Raw genomic sequence first — 18,210 nt, forward strand, 5'->3', positions numbered from 1 at the left:
CTTTCCTACTGAGACTTTTTCATTTGAGCAAATTCTGTGTGTTGTTGCTTTTGGATATGTGACTGATCCAGTGTTAAAGACTGATGGAAATTGTTTGATTCCCCTACCCCATTTTTTCTGAAAGCAGAACTTGAGTCATTCCTGTTCTCTCTAGGCTTTTGATAGTTATGAGAAGCAGTCATAGCTTTGAGATGCAAGGTATGTGCATTACAATAAATTGTTGTCTGTGGGTGGCATAGTTGGGTGTACAAAGGGAAAATGCTAAAAATGAGCCGAGATTGAAAAAGATTTTGGAAGCAAACAGATAAGCCATAACACATTACATGGATCACAGGTCACCTATGTCAATTTACAAGAGTCTCAATCAGAATGTTCTTTAATCAAAATGTTAATCTCCAACAAGTACACTTTTTTTTTTGTTGTCCAACAAGTACACTTTTGTATTAACTGAGATAAGTTTTCTTTCCTTATTACACAATAATATACATATTCATATATGTATATATGTATGTGTGTAGGTATATCTCTTTTACATGTTTTTACAAAGATTGAAGTCTAAACCAGATGATAAACTAGTACTATCTGTCATTCATAGTTTGTGCCACTGTTGTAATAAAAGAGATGTCCCCTTTCCCCAAGTTTTCAGAGATAGGAAATACAACTACTCTATTGCTGCATGGAATAGAATGGAAAAAGAACATGTGGCCTCTATTACATTCTCATGGAACTTCTCAGAGGAAATGAGGGGCATAAGTTTGGTGAGTGGAAAATGACAGTTTGAGCATAGAGGGCTTAGCCTTGCCTAGGTGTCTCTTGGAATGACTAGTCCTCAGCAGCTCTTTGCTCATAACTGTGATGAGATAATTAATGAGATGAGCTTTCTAGATAGATCTTGTTCCTAGTAGATGAAGGGGATTGTTTAACTGAGTGGGGAACATATATCTTGGAGAGATTAGGGAGCTCTTGGCTGGCTATAGGTCAAGCCAAACACTTTAGACTTACCAGAAATGATAATGTCCTTTTTTTCCTTTTTTTTTTCTTCTCTTCTTTTTTGGGGAGGGAGGTTTGACAGAAAAAGAAACAGATAGGGACAGAGAGGGAGAGAGATGAGGAGCACCAATTCTCATCCTGTTTCTTATTTTAGGGTATAATTTTCTGTCTCCACAATTTGCTTTACTTTCTGTTTTTGTTCCTTTGAGTTGAATAAAATAGTCATCTTGCCCAGTCTTGAAAAAGTTGTCTTTGTTACATTGTGTGTTCAAATAATTTCAGACCGCTGGATGTAGTGAGGGAGGTGCACACAATGCCTGTCTTGTCACCTGGCCTGTGTGGGTTCTGAATGGGCCGCCTGTGGTGTGTGAGCCTCCTTGCCCTTTTAATCTGAGCAGGGCTGCCTGGTGTAAAAGGGGTGGCGTGATGTGTTCTTTGTGTGTTCTGTTTAAATTATCTGTTGTCAGAGGACGGTCTGCACTGGGTACCTGGTTGCTTTCTTGTATCTCACTTCCCATTAGATCCACCCTTTGTCCTGGTGGGGTAACTTGGGTACACACACAGCCTTAATTTATTCATTCTTCACCTTCTCAGTGCTTGGCAGCCCTGTGCCCACACAAAGCATTTCCCAACTCACACCGCACTTGGCCGCAAGGTTTTGGTAGCTTTGTGCTTTCTTTGTTTAGAGCAGCCCAACCAGTGTGAGCAGCAGTGCCCCCCAAACTCTGCACTTTCTCTGATCAAGCAATCCTGTGTGCAGAAAAAAAGAAACAGCAGAAAGCCTTTGCCATTTAGCTCATGTGGTTAGGAATATTCACCAGAAACAGCACGTTTGTGTATTTGAACCCCAGTCAGGGCATAACTAATGAGTCTACGGCAGAATGGAACAACAAATGAATGTTTCCCTTCCCATTCCCTTCTCTCTCCTTTCTTTTCTCTGTCTCTCTATAAATTAATAAAAATTAAACCCTGGCCAGATAGCTTCATTTGTTAGAACTTTGTTCTGGACCATGGAGGTTGTCGGATTAATTCCTTGTTTAGGGCACATACAGGATGATCTTGATGTTTTTTGTCTCTCTCTGCCTCTCTCTCAAAAACAACAACAGAGACAATTGGGAGAACTAATTGTAAACCAAAGACTGTATCCAGTTTCCTACCGTAAAACTCGGGGATTAAAAGAGTTAGGTATTGCCCTGTCTTCTCAGAGGAAAATAGGTCCACTAGGTAGCTCCATGCAGAAATCTCAGCTGATGGGGTATGGGAGCTGGTCCTGCCAACCCTACCCTGCAGTCCGCTGTGCACTTGTCTGCGGGCTTGTCTGGAGGCAAGAACTGGCTTGAGGCTGATATACTCGCGCGAGGCACTGCCCTTTTCCCAGAGGATCACCGGCCTCTGCAGGATACACAGTGCATCCCCGCAAGTACCAGGAAAGGGATGGAGGGAGAGAGAGAGTGGACCTCTGCTGTTCTAGACTGGCCACTAATGGGAGGCAGCCTGTGGTGTCCTGATTTAAAACATTATCAACTGCAGAGGGTGATTGGAGCCAATTGAAGCCTCCTCAAGGCCACTCAGGCCATAGGCTAGGTGAGCCCTCTTTGGCAGTGAGGGGAAGGGCAAGGGTGGGGCCAGAAAGAAGGAGTTCCACAGGTAGGGCAGCCTGAGTGCATTTGCTGAAGATGGAGCCTCTGAAAGAGGTAGGGCCTGGCAGATGAGTTGCGGGTTCATAGCAAAAATTTGATAGGGCAGGTTGAAGGAGATCACTTGGTGTGGAGCTTTGAGAGTTGTGGCTTATCAGGGTTTAGGGTTAGGGTTAGGGTTAGGGTGAGGGTTACGGGGAGGGCTAGGATAAGTGTGGGGGTAAAAGTGAGCATTAGGAGGGTTAGGGTGAGGGTGAGGGTTAGTTTTAGTGTTATGAATAATTGTTGCTTCTCATCTCTCCCTGCCTGTTTATCCTTTTCTCTTTCTCAACAAATCAAAAAGGGGAGAATGTTCACCATGAAGTCATGTTAAACCATTATATTTTGATTTTTATCACTTTTTTAATTATCTTTTCATATTTATTTTCTGGTCCTTGGTGTTTGCTGAAAAACCGAGACTTGTGTCTAAACTCTGCCTTCTGAGAAACTGATATACTGAATGAACCTCACCATAATAAATCATAACTGACACCAAAGATATTGCACTACAAAATACAGTGTGTGTTTCAACTTACGATTATTTCATTTAGTTTATTTTTTTCTCTGTCTACCACAGAACAGTGTAGTATTCATATAGACAGAAAGTCAGTTTATCTCATTCATTTTGGGCAACCAGTGTCGAGCACATTGCCTGGCACATAATTGAAATTCAATAAGTGTTTCCTGAATGAATGAATAAATAGTCATTTGCATACATACACAGACATCCACAAATGACAGACATTGTGGACCCAGAAAGATATGCTCATGTGCAATGCACATCTATGCACACAGATGTGCACACATCTAATGAACCAGAGTATATATACTATATACATAGAAAAATATAATAGTTACACAAAAATATGGAAAGAAAATGTCCTAATTTCACAGTAGATATATTTTTATGTAAATCTGTTGTTGTTGTTTTTGAGATCATTTTTTTTGCCCTTCTGCAATAAGAATATATTTTTATAATAAAAAGCTGTTAAAATTCAACATACTCTTCAAATCAAAGCACAACCTATTTTACAATACACGAAGTAGTTTTATATAAATGAAATTAAAAAAAAGAAGTTAAAAGAGTAGAATGGGAAGTCACTGAGTGCAGGAACATCAGTTCTAGCACAGAGCCTGGTATACGATGCGCATTTTCAAAGGCTTTATTAAAGCATGCCTGGAAGCAAAGAAGAAAAAAAAATGAATCGATTGATTTCCAGAAAACAAACCACTAAGGATACACAAAAAATTTACAGGAATGGCAAATTGGAATCAATGTTTATAGATAATGTTCTCTACCAAACCATTCCTTTGAACCTGTACTGAGCCGTGATTCTGAAGATACACATGAGATGGCAGCAGAGAAGCACATGTTAGGGAGACCATTATTGTATGTGCTATGGAGCAAGTTACAACCAACTTCAGAGGATTGAAATGATACCAAGTATATATCTTGTTTTCACTACAGTTAACGTTAAAAGTAGTAGCAAGCAGTAATCAGAAATTCCTTATATTCGCAAGTTATAAAAGGTTCTTTTAGATAGCTATGGATTCAACATTGATAGATAACGCACAAAAACCAACTGCTGTATTTTTCAAGGTAAAATGCTCTGAGTTGTTATTCACAAGGTGAAAATGAGGTAGCACCAGAGAAGCGCACTTGGAAGATATTAACCACAGAATATCCTGTATGTTCTCTCAAGCAAGTTTCAACTACCTCTAACTTTAGAAATTATAGAAATCATGCTTCTTGGTGTCATTACAATTAAAATTGTAAACAGTAATAGAAAGTAACTAAAAATCCCTTTTTTTAAGGTAAGGAAATTCACTCCTAAATAACCCCCTTCTCAAAATCACAGTTCTAGCTATAAAATATCTTAAAATTAATGGAAATAAAAACTACATAAGGAATCCTATGGAAAAATGCAGTGCTGAAAATATTTTACGTCAAGAAAACCTGAAAATACACAGACTTTCCACCCATACTAAGAACGAGGATACTAAATAAAGTCCAGAGAAAGTAAAAGAAAAAAATACTCACAGGCTGAGCAGGCGATTGCGCAGTGGTTAGAGCATTTGACTCGAATGCGGAGGACCCAGGTTTGAGATCCCAAGGGCGCCAGCTTGAGCGTGGGCTCATGTGGTTTGAGTAAAGCTCACCAGCTTGAGCCCAAGGTCACTGGCTTGAGTAAGCGGTCACTCGATCAGCTGTAGTCCCCAGTTCAAGTCACATATGAGACAGGAGGTGTACATTTTTGTATTAACTGAGAAAAGTTTTCTTTTCTTATTACACAATAATATACATATACATATGTGTATATATGTATGTGTGTAGTTTTAATCTCTTTATCATGATTTTACAAAGATTGGAGTCTAAACCAGATGATAAGCAAGTACTCTCTCATTCATAGTTTGTGCCACTGTTATAGTAAAAAAGATGTCCCCTTTTTCCAAGTTTTCAGAAATATGAAATACAACTACATTAATGCCTTATGGAAAAGAAAGGGAAGAACACATGGCCACTATTACATTCTCATGGGACTTCTCAGAGGAAATGAGTTGCATAGGATTGGTGATTGGAAAATGACAGTTTGAGCATAGAGAGCTCAGCATTACCCAGGTGTCTTTTGGAATGACTAGTGCTCAGCAGCTCTTTGCTCATAACTGTTATGAGATCATGACTGTGATGAGATTTCTAGATAGATCCTGTTCCTACAAGAGAAAGGGGAAAGTTTAACTTAGTGGGGAACATATAACTTGGAGAGATTAGGGTGCTCCTCACTGGCTATAGGTCAAGCCAAACTCTTTAGGCTTACCAGAGATGATAATGTCCTTTTTTTTTTTTCTCTTCTCTTCTTTTATGGTTTTTTTCTGTGTGTGTGACAGAGAGAGGGACAGATAGGGACAGACAGGAAGAGAGATGAGATGCACTAATTCTTCATCCTGTTCCTTCAATTAGGATATATTCTTCTGTCTGCCCATTTTGCTTGACTTTCTGTTTTTGTTCCTTTGAGTTAAATAAATTGTCATCTTGCCCGGTCTTGAAAAAGTTTTCTTTGTTAAATTGTGTGTTAAAATGGTTTCAGCCTGCCAGTTGTCGTGGAGGAGGTGCACACCGTGCCTGTCATGTCACCTGGCCTGAGTGCATTCTGAATGGACCACCTGTGATGTGTGAGCTTCCTTGCACTTTTAATCTGAGCAGGGCTGCCTGGTGTAAAAAAGATTGAGTGATGTGTGCTTTGCGTATCCTGTTTTAATTTATTGTTTTCAGAGCACGGTCTGCGCTGGGTTACCTGGATGCTTTCTTATATTTCACCCCCCTATTAGATCCACCCTTTGTCTTGGTGGGGTAACTTGGGTACACACACAGCCTTAATTTGTTCATTCTTCACCTTCTCGGGGCTTGGCAGCCCTGTGAATATACAGAGCATTGCCCAACTCACTCCAAACTTGGCCACAAGGTTTTCTAGCTTTTGCTTTTTTTGGGTAGAGCACCCCACAAGTATGAGCAACAGCACCCCACAATCTCTGCACTTCTTTGATCAGGCAGTCCTGTGTACAGAAAAAAAAGAAACAGCAGAAAGTCTTTGCCAGTTAGCTCTTGTGGTTAGGAACTTTCACCAGAAACACCAAGGTTGTGTATTTGATCCCCAGTCAGAACATAACCAACGAGTCCATGGCTGAGTGGAACAACAAGTGAATGTTTCCCTCCCCACTCTCTTCTCTCCTTTCTTCTTTCTGGCTCTCTATAAATTAATAAAAATTAAACCCTGGCCAGATTGCTTCGTTGGTTAGAGCTTCGTTCTGGACCACGGACGTTGTCGGATTGTTTCCTTGTTTAGGGCACATACAGGATCATCTTGATGTTTCTGTCTCTCACTGCCTCTTTCTCAAAAACAACAACAAAGAGAGCAAGGATAACTAATTGTAAACCAAAGACCATAGGCAGTTTCCTACTATAAAACTGGGGGATTAAAATAAGTTAGGTATTGCCCTGTCTTCTCAGAGGAAAATAGGTCCACTTGGTAGCTCCATGCAGAAATCTCAGCTGATGGGGTATGGGAGCTGGTCCCGCTGACCCTGTCCTGCAGCCCACTGTGCACTTGTCTGGGGGCTTGTCTGGGTCCAAGAACTGGCTTGAGGCTGAAATATTCACACCAGGCACTGCCCTTTCCCCAGAGGATCACCAGCCCCTGCAGGATACACAGTGCATTTCTGCAAGTACCAGGAAGGAAAGGGAGGAATAGAGAGAGTGGACCTTTGCTGTTCCAGACCGGACGCTAATGGGAGACAGCCTGTGGTGTCCTGATTTAAAACATTCTCAATTGTGGAGGGTAATTGGAGCCACTTGAAGCCTCCTCAAGGCCACTCAGACCATAGGCCAGGTGAGCCCTCCTAGGCAGTGAGGGGAAAGAGAAGGGCAGGACCGCGGAGAAGGTGTTTGACAGGTAGGGCAGCTGCAGTTCCATCGCTGAAGATGGAGCCTCTGTAGGAGGTGGGGCCTGGCAGATGAGGGGCGGGATCATGGCAGCAAGCTTGATAGGGAAGTTTAAAGGATATCACTGGGTGCAGAGCTTTGGGAGGTGTGGCTTGGCGGTGGTTAGGTTTAGGGTTAGGTTTAGGATGAGGGTTAGGGTGAGGGTGAGGGTGCGGTTGAGTGTGAGGGTGAGGGTTAGGTTTAGGGTTATAAATAATTGATGCTTCTCACTCTCCCAGCCTGTTTATCCCTTTCACTTTCTCAAAAAACAAAAAAGGGATAAAAGTTCACCCTGAAGCAATGTCAACCCATTATATTTTGATTTTTTTATCACTTTTTTCATTATCTCCTCAAATTTACTTTCTGCTTTTTGGTGTTTGCCGCAGTCTGACATACTGCAACATTTTTTTTCAGTGCTTGTATATTTGGTGAAGCGAACAGGGATCTCTAGTCTAGGTTTTACAAAATTCTTTTCCTTTTCTTGCTAAAAGAATTAGTTAACAAATACCCATCCCATAATCTTAGTCCCCAGAGACTCCTCTCTGGTTCTTTGGCAGTTGCCACAGAAATATGGCCCACATCTCAGACCTCCACTCCTTGCTGAGTCTAGTCCCAGGCTACTCCAAGTACAGTTCCTTAATCTCTAGCAAAGGGAGTGTTGTGGTATCCCAGAATTACAGAATGAGAATCTGTATTTTAGCAAAATCCCAAGTTATTTATATGCACTAAATGTTGACAAGTTTCTATTTTTAATTATTTATATCTGAGAATATGGATATGTAGAAATTCTACCAGTTACAAAATTTAACTCCTCATATTGGAAAGCCAAAATCCACTAAATGCTTTTTTTTTAGCTGTTTTAACTCATCTGTGACTTTTTAAGTTATTAATGACAATCAGGCCACATACTTTTGATCTCCCATAATCTTAAACTTCTCCTACCACTAGTAAAATTTTTAAATGATGTAGAAATTCTGATTCCAAAAAGGGGCAGTATTCAGGGTACTGATACATGGGAGTAATAGGAAATATGATGTGCACTGTAATATATTTTATATACTAGGCTAGGCCAAAGTTTATCAGAGATAACCAATACTATGTGAAATGAGAGAGTCTTGGGGAGACCCATGACAACACAGTGTATCTTCATGAGCACACACCCCAGAAACCTCAGTACAAAATTGGAGGTCTAGCAGACAATTGAGTAAGGTCTCAACCAATGGGTTGGATACCTCAGCAATCTTTGCAGGCTCTATGACTAAGTGAACTGCTTCATACCTATGCTTTTATTTTTAAATTTGAATAGCAGTGTTATTATATGAGAGTTAAATGAGATGCAATATGTTAAGCACTTAGCATAGTGCCTGGCGCAAAATATAGGCTTGACATAAGGCAAAATCTATGGAGGAAACATGTGTTCTCTGTAGACCTCAGTTTACTCATTTATTCTATAAATTTTACTAAGCACCTACTATCTGCTAAGCTCCATTCTAGGCACTGGGGATCCAGTGATAGTTAAAATTCAGTCCCTTTCACTTAAAAGGAACAAGTCAGGTGGAGAACCAAATAATGCCTAGGTGCTACAACAGAAGTAAAATGTCTAGAGTAGCACAGTGATATGAGGAACTCTGGAGAACCCAGATGATAAAAGGCTAATACCACCTCTTCTTAATTTATTTGATTATTATTTTCTCACAAAAAGTTAGAAACGAGACAGCAGTCAGACACCACACATGCACCCGACCGGGATCCACCCTACATGCCCACAGGGGGCAATTCTCTGCTTATCAGGGTGTTGCTCTGTTGCAACTGGAGCCATTCTAGTGTGTGAGACAAAGGCCATGGAGCCCTCCTCAGTGCCCAGGGCTATCTTTGCTCCAATGGAGCTTTGGCTGCAGGAGGATAAGAGAGAGATACAAGGAAGGAGAAGGAGAAGTTTGAAGAAGCAGTTGGGTGACTCTTCTGTGTGTCCTAGCCAGGAATTAAACTCAGGACTTCCACACATGGGGCCGATGCTCTATTGCTGAGCCAACCAGCCAAGGCCACCACCACTTTGTAATTTAAAGTGAAAACAACAATGGTAAAATAGTAAGAGACAGAGATGAAAATAGCATCTTCCTGAATTTTTTTTTTACTTTTTTTTTGTATTTTTCTGAAGCTGGAAATGGGGAGAGACAGTCAGACAGACTCCTGCATGTGCCCGCCTGGGATCCACCCGGCACGCCCACCAGGGGGCAATGCTCTGCCGCAACCAGAGCCACTCTAGCACCTGGGGCAGAGGCCAAGGAGCCATCCCCAGGGCCCGGGCCATCTTAGCTCCAATGGAGCCTCGGCTGTGGGAGGGGAAGAGAGAGACAGAGAGGAAGGAGGGGAGGGGGTGGAGAAGCAAATGGGTGCTTCTCCTATGTGCCCTGGCCGGGAATCGAACCCGGGTCCCCCGCACGCCAGGCCGACGCTCTACCGCTGAGCCAACCGGCCAGGGCCCTTCCTGAATTTTTTGATGACAATATTCAAGATAATTGAGGCTGTTTCTCCTATTTTTGTGTTTTAGCTTAATGATTCATTAAAAGCTCATTCACACAACCAAGTCAAAGAAACTCAGGTCTAGATGAGCTCATTGGCATCCACTTTTGCTTTAGTGTGTCCAAGCTTTGGAAGGAAGACACAGATATAAAGAGAATACAAGAAAGACATCTGTGAAGCAGAAAAACAGAAGGTTGTATAGGCAGATCTCATTCTATTGTGTATAGCTTCATTGTGCTTGATAGATGTTCCCCTATTTTTTACTTTCTTTTAAAAGTGAAGACAAAAACCCTCCACTAGAAAATTTTGATTACAGCTCACTCTATTGCATGGTTCATCTGGAACCAAACCAGCAAACTATCCAAGGTTTTCCTCTGATTATTTCTAAGTTCTTGTGCTATATAACCTTACACTTGTTCATTCAGTCATTCAATGTAACCACATCATATCATTTGGAAAGATCAGAAAGTTATCTTTCTTTCTGAGTCATAAGGGCAATTTCAACCCCCAAATAATTCACCTATCACCATCACAACTCACTTTTATGTGCACTCAGCACCCGCTAGGGCCTGAAGTCCAATCACAACAGCCACAAAAGCTTGGAAACATTTGTCTGTGCTTAATAAATAAATTCTTCTATACAGAACAGAGCTAAAAGAAAAAATAAACAAATGCATAATCATAACAGATTTACCACAATGCCTCTTTTAGAACCAATACTTTCCACCTAAGCAGACGGTTGTGCAGTGGATATAGTTTCACACTGGGAAACAGAAGACCCAGATTTGAATCTCGAGGTTACTGGCATGAGCATGGGCTCACCAGCTTGAGTTCGCAGAGTCGTTGTATTGAGCATAAGATCATACACATGACCCCCATGGTTGCTGGCTTGAGCAAGGGGTCACTCTCTCTGTTTAAAACACCCCTGCCCCCCGTCAGGGCACTTATGAGAAAGCAAGAATGAACAACTAAGAAAACAAAGGAGCCATAATAAAAAATTGAAGCTTTCATCTCTGTCCATATCTATCCCTCTCACTATCTCTCTCTGTCTCAGTAACACAAACACACACACACACACACACACACACACACACAGAACCGATAGATTCCCAGAAAACAAATCACTAAAGATACACAGAAACATTTCAAAACGGCAAATTGGAATCAACATTTGTAGACAATCCTCTCTACCTAACCTTTTTCTTGGACCTGAACTGAGGCATGATTCTGAAGATGCACAGGAGGTGGAAGCAGAGAAGCATACATAACAGAGACCATTATTGTATGTGCTATGGAGCAAAAATCCAGCAACCTTCAGATGATTGAAATGATATCAATTATGTCTCTTGCTTTCACTACAGTTAACGTTGAAACAAGTAGCAAAGAGTAACTAAAAATTTCTTTTATTTACAAGTTTCAAATCTATCTTCTAGATAGCATTAGATTCAACATTGATAGATAATGCACAACACCCAACTGCTGTATTTTTCCATGTGAACTGACCAGAGCTGTTATTCCCAAGGTGTACACGAGGTGGCAGCAGGGAAGTGCACTTGAAAAACATTTACCACAGACAATCCTGTATGTTCATTCAAGCAAGGTTCAACTTCATCAAACCTTTGAAATGATATAAAGCATGTTTCTTGTTGTCATTGCACTTAATCTAGTAATCAGTAATAGAAACTAACTAAAAAACCCTTCCCTTTTTAAGTTAAGAAATTCACTCCTAAATAACCCCCTTCAAAATCACAATTCAAGTTAAAAAATATTTTAAAATTAATGTAAATAAAAACTACAAAAGAAAACCTATGGAAAAATATAGTGATGAATATATTTAAGAAGAAAAAGACCTTAAAATACACAGCCTTTTCACCCATACTAAAAACCAGGATACTAAATAAAATGCAGAGAAAGTAAAAGAAAAAAAATATTTACAGCCTGACCAAGCAGTGGCACAGTGGATAGAGCATTTGACTGGAATGCGGAGGACCCAGGTTTGAGATCCCAAGGTCGCCAGCTTGAGCATGGGCTCATCTAGTTTGAGCAATGCTCAGCAGCTTGAGCCCAAGGTCACTGGCTCGAGCAAGGGGTCACTCAGTCAGGTGTAGCCCCCTGGTCAAGGCACATAAGAGAGAGCAGTCAATGAACAACTAAGGTGTCAAAACAAAAAACTGATGATTGATCTGTGACTTGGCACATAAAAAAAAAACTCTCTACATTCCCATCTGTCAGTCCCTATCTATTGCTCTCTCTGAATCTCTCCCTGTCTCTGTAAAAGAAAAACAAAAAAATTTTCACAGAGACACTTGGAGGGTGTATACCATATTTCCCCATGTATAAAACTCATCTATTTTGAAAAATGTGGGGTTTGAAAACTAGGTGCTTCTTATACAGTGGTTGTAGTATTTATCAAATGCATTTCCTGTTTATTCGCATTTGTTATCATTTTCTCAAATTTTGTGCCTCCAAACTAAGGTGCTTCTTACACAAGGAGGCATCTTATACATGGTGAAATATGGTACTTTACAACCTTACTACTTATTTCCTCTTGGGGTGAGATTTTGAAAAACATAATTCATTCCTCTATACAATTTAAGCTGAAAAAAAACCAACAAAAAAGCAACTGTCATTTTTTCTTTTATTTAATTATTAATGTTAGAGGGAGAAAAATGGGGAAGACAGATGGAAAGATAGTCAGAAACATTCATTTATTTCTGTATGTACCTTGAACCAGGACCAAACCTATGACATTAGTGTATGGGTGTGATGCTCTAAATACTGAGCTCCCTGATGAGAGAAAGCCATTGTCTTTTAGGGAAAAAAATTACTAGAGAAAACCTGAGGTAATTAAAAAATTAAATAATAATATTTTCTGCTGTGTTGACAACACCAGAAGATTTTTCTTTGCTCTTGACAATCAGGGGCATAAACACTATTTCTAATTGTTTAGAACAAAGTGACCCCTTTCCTAACATGCACTTTTTCTTTTGCTGTGGCAGCAGTCCAGACTGAGAGACCTCCTAAGCTTTGGACATCACAATTTATTTAAACCTGGGTCATCACTTACAAGCTAGTTTCTTCGGTAACATAAAGCCTCCCAGGGTCTTTGTTTCATCAGTTGTAAATTTTCTAAGTTGTATAGCTGAGAACATGCATTGCTGAAGAACCGAGACTAATGTCTCAACTCTGCCTTCCGAGAAAATGATATAATGTACGTTGGCACAATCAATCAAAACTAGGACCAAAGATATTACACTGCCAAATCCAGTGCTTGTCAAAACTTATAATTATTTTATTTATGTATATTTTCCTTCCTCTGTCTACCCGATGACAGTGTAATATTCATAAAGACAGAAAATGAGTCTGTCTCATTCACTTTAGGCAACCAGTGTCAAGCACAGTGCCTGGCACGTAATAGAAATACAATAAGTGTTTTTTGAATGAATGAGTAGTCATTTGCATTCATACACAGATATACAAAAATGACAGACACTGTGGACAAAGAGAGATAGGCTCATTTGCAATGCACATCTATGCACACAGATGTACACACATCCAATGTACCTGAGTAAATACAAATAGAGACTCTGGGTAAGGCTCAGGCAGTCAGAGCCTCCAGCATAATCAGGCAGGGCTGGGAGCCAATTGTTGTCAAGGTGACTTTCAATAAGCCTCTAGGCCTGTTCAGCGCCTAGCATTCAGTTGGACCACTCAACCCAGGCTTTCCACACTTTGTAGCTTGTTTTGGCTGGGAAGAAGAGGCACTAGTTGCTGCTTGCTGTATAGATCTTAACATCTGCCAAGTCCCTCTTGTTAGCATATATCCCTGAATATGAAGGCTCTGTCAATCAGAAGTTGCCCCCGCCCCTTTAGTGAGAGGCACTAAAAAATATCACACCTCTTGTCTTGGATCGCTTAACTGAGAGAGATCTTATCAATTAGAGCCCCGTGGGTGCGCAGATTTTGTGGGTTAAGCTAATTTCAGTGATTGGATCCGCAGCTGTGCTCCAGAAAGTATTTCAAGCTGCCCGCGCACCCCTCCCCCAATGCTTGATTGTTAGCTTGAATGGCTGGGTGAGGTGACCCGCCCACGGAGAGAAGCTCTGGAGTAGGGAAGATAGTTTTGGCGCCCTTCCTGCTTGCCTTGCCGCTGGGGTGCACTGGGCGAGCGGGAGAATGGGACACTCTGGGTGTGCGGGCAAATGGGGTGCTCTGGGCGCCTGGATGAGTGGGACGTTCAGGGCACGCCAGCGAATGGGGTGCTCTGGGCATGCTGGTGGCTGGGGATGCTCGCTCGCAGTGCGCGGGCCGCTGGGGATGCTCATAGTGCAAGGGAGCTCGCTCTGCAGCTAGACCGTGGCACGGGGCACACACGCAGTTTCTCACCACATGCCGGCGGCTGCTCGTAGCGCTCAGGCTGTTCCTCCCCGAGTGTGGGCGGGCAGTTGTATGCGTGGGTTGACTCACCATAGGCGCACTCCCTCCTTTGCTTGAATGAACGTCTGTGCAGTAGTTAGCTTCCTCCACACCCTCAGCTCCGTCCCGTCTCTCAGATTCAAGTGATAACAGCCCTTTCGCCTTCAGTGTGTGTGGAACTCCGGAATGCTCCGAGGATAAATTTTTCTGTTTCTAGTTGATAAATTTGTTGAGATTTTGGGGAGATCTGTTGTACGTGCTGCTCACAGCACCATTTCCGTGACCCTTTGTCTGTTTTTGATCAATGTCTTTTATCCATCATATCTTTTCATTCTACCTTCAAAATGTATCTAGAATGTGATCATGTGTCTACCCTCTTCCACTGCAATTTCCTGACCCAGGCTGCTCTCGCTCAGCCTTAACAGGTCTGCTTCTGCTCTTGCCCTCTCAGTCTTCCTTCAATACAGCAGCCAGAATGATGGAATTCAACATCAAACCAATAAAATTGATAAATCTCTAGCTAGAATGGTCAAGACAAAAAGAAGAGCCTGACCAGGTGATGGCACAGTGGATAGAGCATCAGCTTGAGACACTGAGGGCTCAGGTTCAAACCCCAAGGTTGCTGGCTTGAGCACAGGCTCACCAGCTTGAGCATAGGGTCACTGACTTGAGTGTAGGATCACAGACATGACCCCATGGACACTGGCATGAGCCCAAGTTCACTAGCTTGAGCAAGAAGTCACTGTCTCAGCTGGAGCCCCCAGTCAAGGCACATATGAGAAAGCAATCAATGAACAACTGAAGTACCACAACTCTGAGTTGATGCTTCTAATCTTTCTCCCTTCCTGTCTGACTCTCTCTCTCTCTAAAAATTTTTTTAAAAAGACAAAAAGAAGCTAAAAATAGCCAACATTAAGAATGAAAGAGAAAACATCTTGCTGACATTAAATAATAAAAAAAAATTATAAAAAACTTCATTTAAAAAACTTCAACTTAAATAAAATGGAAAAATTCCTTGATATAAACTGTCAAGGTCATTGAAGAATAGATAGCCTGTCTTGGCTGGTTTGCTGAGTGGGTAGAGCATCAGCCCAGCATTGGACATCCTGGGTTCTATTCCCAATAAGGGCACCCAGAAAGAGAAGCGTCCATTGCTTCTCTCCACTCCCTCTCCCCCTCTCTCCCTCTTCTCCTCCCACAGCCAGTGGCTCAGTTGGTTCAAGCATGAGCTCTGGGTACTGAGGATGGTTCATCTGTCCCAGTGTCAGCCTTAGGTGCTAAAATATCTCAGTACTTGAGTATCAGCCCGAAACAGGTTGCTGGGTGGATCTCAGTCAGGATGTATGCAGGAGTCTGTTTCACTATCTTTGTTTCTCTTACTTAAAAAAATATTGATAGCCTAAAAAATAGGTAACCTAAGTCATACTATATTAAAGAAATTAAACTCATTGGCAAAAACCTATCAAAGAAAATCCCAGGCTCCATTAGTTCCATTGGTGAAGTCTGCCAAACATTTCAGGAAAAAATAATGTCAATTCCATACAAACTCTTATGGGAAATAAAAGGATATTTATCAACCTAATTTTATGAGGTCAGTATTACTCTGATAATAAAACTGAACAAAGACATTATTATAAGAAAAAATTATAGACCAAAATTTCTTATGAATACAAACACAAAAATCTTCAAAACAATTTTAGCAAACTAAATCTAGCCATACACCACACACAATATATATATGTATATTGTGGCACAGTAGATAAAGCATCAACCTGGGATACTGATTACTCAAGTTTGAAACCATCAGTTTGCTGGATTGAGCACAGGCTCAACAGCTTGAGCATGGAATCATAGATATGACTCAGTGGTTTGTGGCTTGAGCCCAAATTGTCTGGCTTGATCCCAAGGTTACTGGCTTGAGGAGGGGGACACTCCATCAGCTACAGCCCCCCAGTCAAGGCATATATGAGAAAACAATCAATGAACAACTGAAGTGATACAACTACGAGTTGATGCTTCTTGTCTTTTTCCCTTCCTATCTATCTGTTTCTGTGTATGTCTCACTAAAAAAAATAGTTAATGCAATTTAATATATCAAAAAAAGCTATATAATTATTTCAATTTAAGCAGAAAAAGCATTGGACAAAATTCAACAAACATTTGTGATTTAAAAAATTCTGCATTAATTAATAATACAAGGAAACTTCCTTCATCTGATAAAGGATAGCAATAAAAAACCTACATCTAATAATATATTTAACAAAGATAGATGGACTCCTTTCCTCTTAAGGTCAAGAATACTACCAAGATGTCTGCTATCACCATTTTTGTTCAACATCATGCTTGCGATACAAGCCATTGTAATAAGTCAAGAAAAAGAAAGTCAAGAGAAAGCAATTGGAAAGGACAAAATAAAACTGCCTCTATTCACAAGTGACATAATTTTATATGCTGAAAATCTTAAAAGGTCTAATAAAATATTAATAAAACTGAGGTAGCTACAAGCCAAGCAATACCAAGGATTTATGCGATCCACCAGAAGCTAAGAAAAGACAGAAAGAGTTCTTATTCTCTGTCACTGGAAGGAGTACAACTTTGCTGACACCTTTATTTTGAGCTTCTGATTTCCAGAACTGAGGCAATAAATTTTATTATTATAAGCCATAAAAAATTACTAAAAATTATATGTGAGATTAGCAAGGTCACAGGATGCAAAGTCAGTATTTATATTAGCAGTTACCAGTTGAAATTAGTAAAAAGTTCTATTAAAATCATACCAAAAACATGAAATACTTCTGTATTGCTAGAAACTGAAAAGATATATATTTTGTGTATGCTGCAAATTTCAAAACATTGACTAAGGGAATCAAAAAATATTTGAATAAATCAAGCACTATATATATCATGTTCATGCATGAGAAGACTCAATATTGTTATGTCAGTTCTGATATTGATCAACAGAATTGTTATCCCAGGCAAAATCAAAGCAGGCTCATTGAGTAGAAATTTACAAACCAATTCTAAAATGTATATAGAAAAGCAAAAGATGTCTGACCAGGTGGTGGCACAGTGGATAGAGTGGACTGGGATGCAGAGGACCCAGGTTTGAGACCCCAAGGTCGCCACAGCTTCAAGGGACAGGAGTGTGGACTGAAGAGAAGTCCAGGAGGGCCAGAGAATAAGATTGGAGGAGGGAGAAGGTAGGGGAGAGAGGAATTGGGAGGGGGGCTGAATATGATAGTTTCTGAAGTATTGGAGGTGGGTTGCCAGGCTTGGTTACTCAGGGGACAGGAAATGTTTACTGCCTGTGACTTTCTGTTTTCCAATGTCTCACTTCTCTGTTTGTCTCCCACCAGCCCAGTAGGTAAGATTGGTGGCAGGGAAGAGGTTGCACTGGCCCAGAGCTGAGTGAGGAGAGAGGGCTGTGAGCCTCCCTTAGCAGGGGCAGGCCCAGAGGAGCTGTGCTACAGGAGGCAGTGGAAAGAGCACTGCATGAGGGTCAAGCACTACCTCAGTGCCCTTCCCTCTTTCTCTGGGATAAGAGGCTGGACAAGTTATTTGAAAGTCTCTGAAGCTCTGATAGACTACTTCTAGAACACAGAGCTGTGGCCAAGGGACCTGGTTTCCACTCCCAATTTTTCCAACACCTCAAGCTCTTGAAGAGAAGCTCAGCCTGAGTTGTCCTGGGATGGCTGGAGAAAGAAGCCTGGAGTTAGTTTGACAGGGTTTAAAGGTGAGAGAACTTACCAAGCTTGCAAAGCCCTTAAGCTCACAGGCCAAGGGCCTCTGCCTTGTGACTGTGTGAAGGTTTAGCAAATCTGGACATGCGCCCCCACCCATGGCTTATATCTGATGGGTTACTGGCCCTTCTAGCCCACCTCTCCCAAACCATCTAATAACTAGTGCCCTTCCCTATGTGCCAAGTGAAAATCTTGGTGTCAGGGATAGCATGTCACATAGCTTATCCTTATTTTCTCACTCTTAGTTTCGGTTTCTTAAATCCTGGAGCTGCTGGGTCCTCTTAGGGGTCCAAGAAAGTAAAAATGGAAAGCCCTTGGGATTTTCAATTTTTCAAAGTCTACCAGAAAACATGCATTTACCTGATAAGGCAGCACAGTCTAATTAAAA

This window comes from Saccopteryx bilineata, unplaced genomic scaffold (assembly GCF_036850765.1).
Source record: "Saccopteryx bilineata isolate mSacBil1 unplaced genomic scaffold, mSacBil1_pri_phased_curated manual_scaffold_108, whole genome shotgun sequence".
In the NCBI taxonomy this organism is placed as follows: domain Eukaryota; kingdom Metazoa; phylum Chordata; class Mammalia; order Chiroptera; family Emballonuridae; genus Saccopteryx; species Saccopteryx bilineata.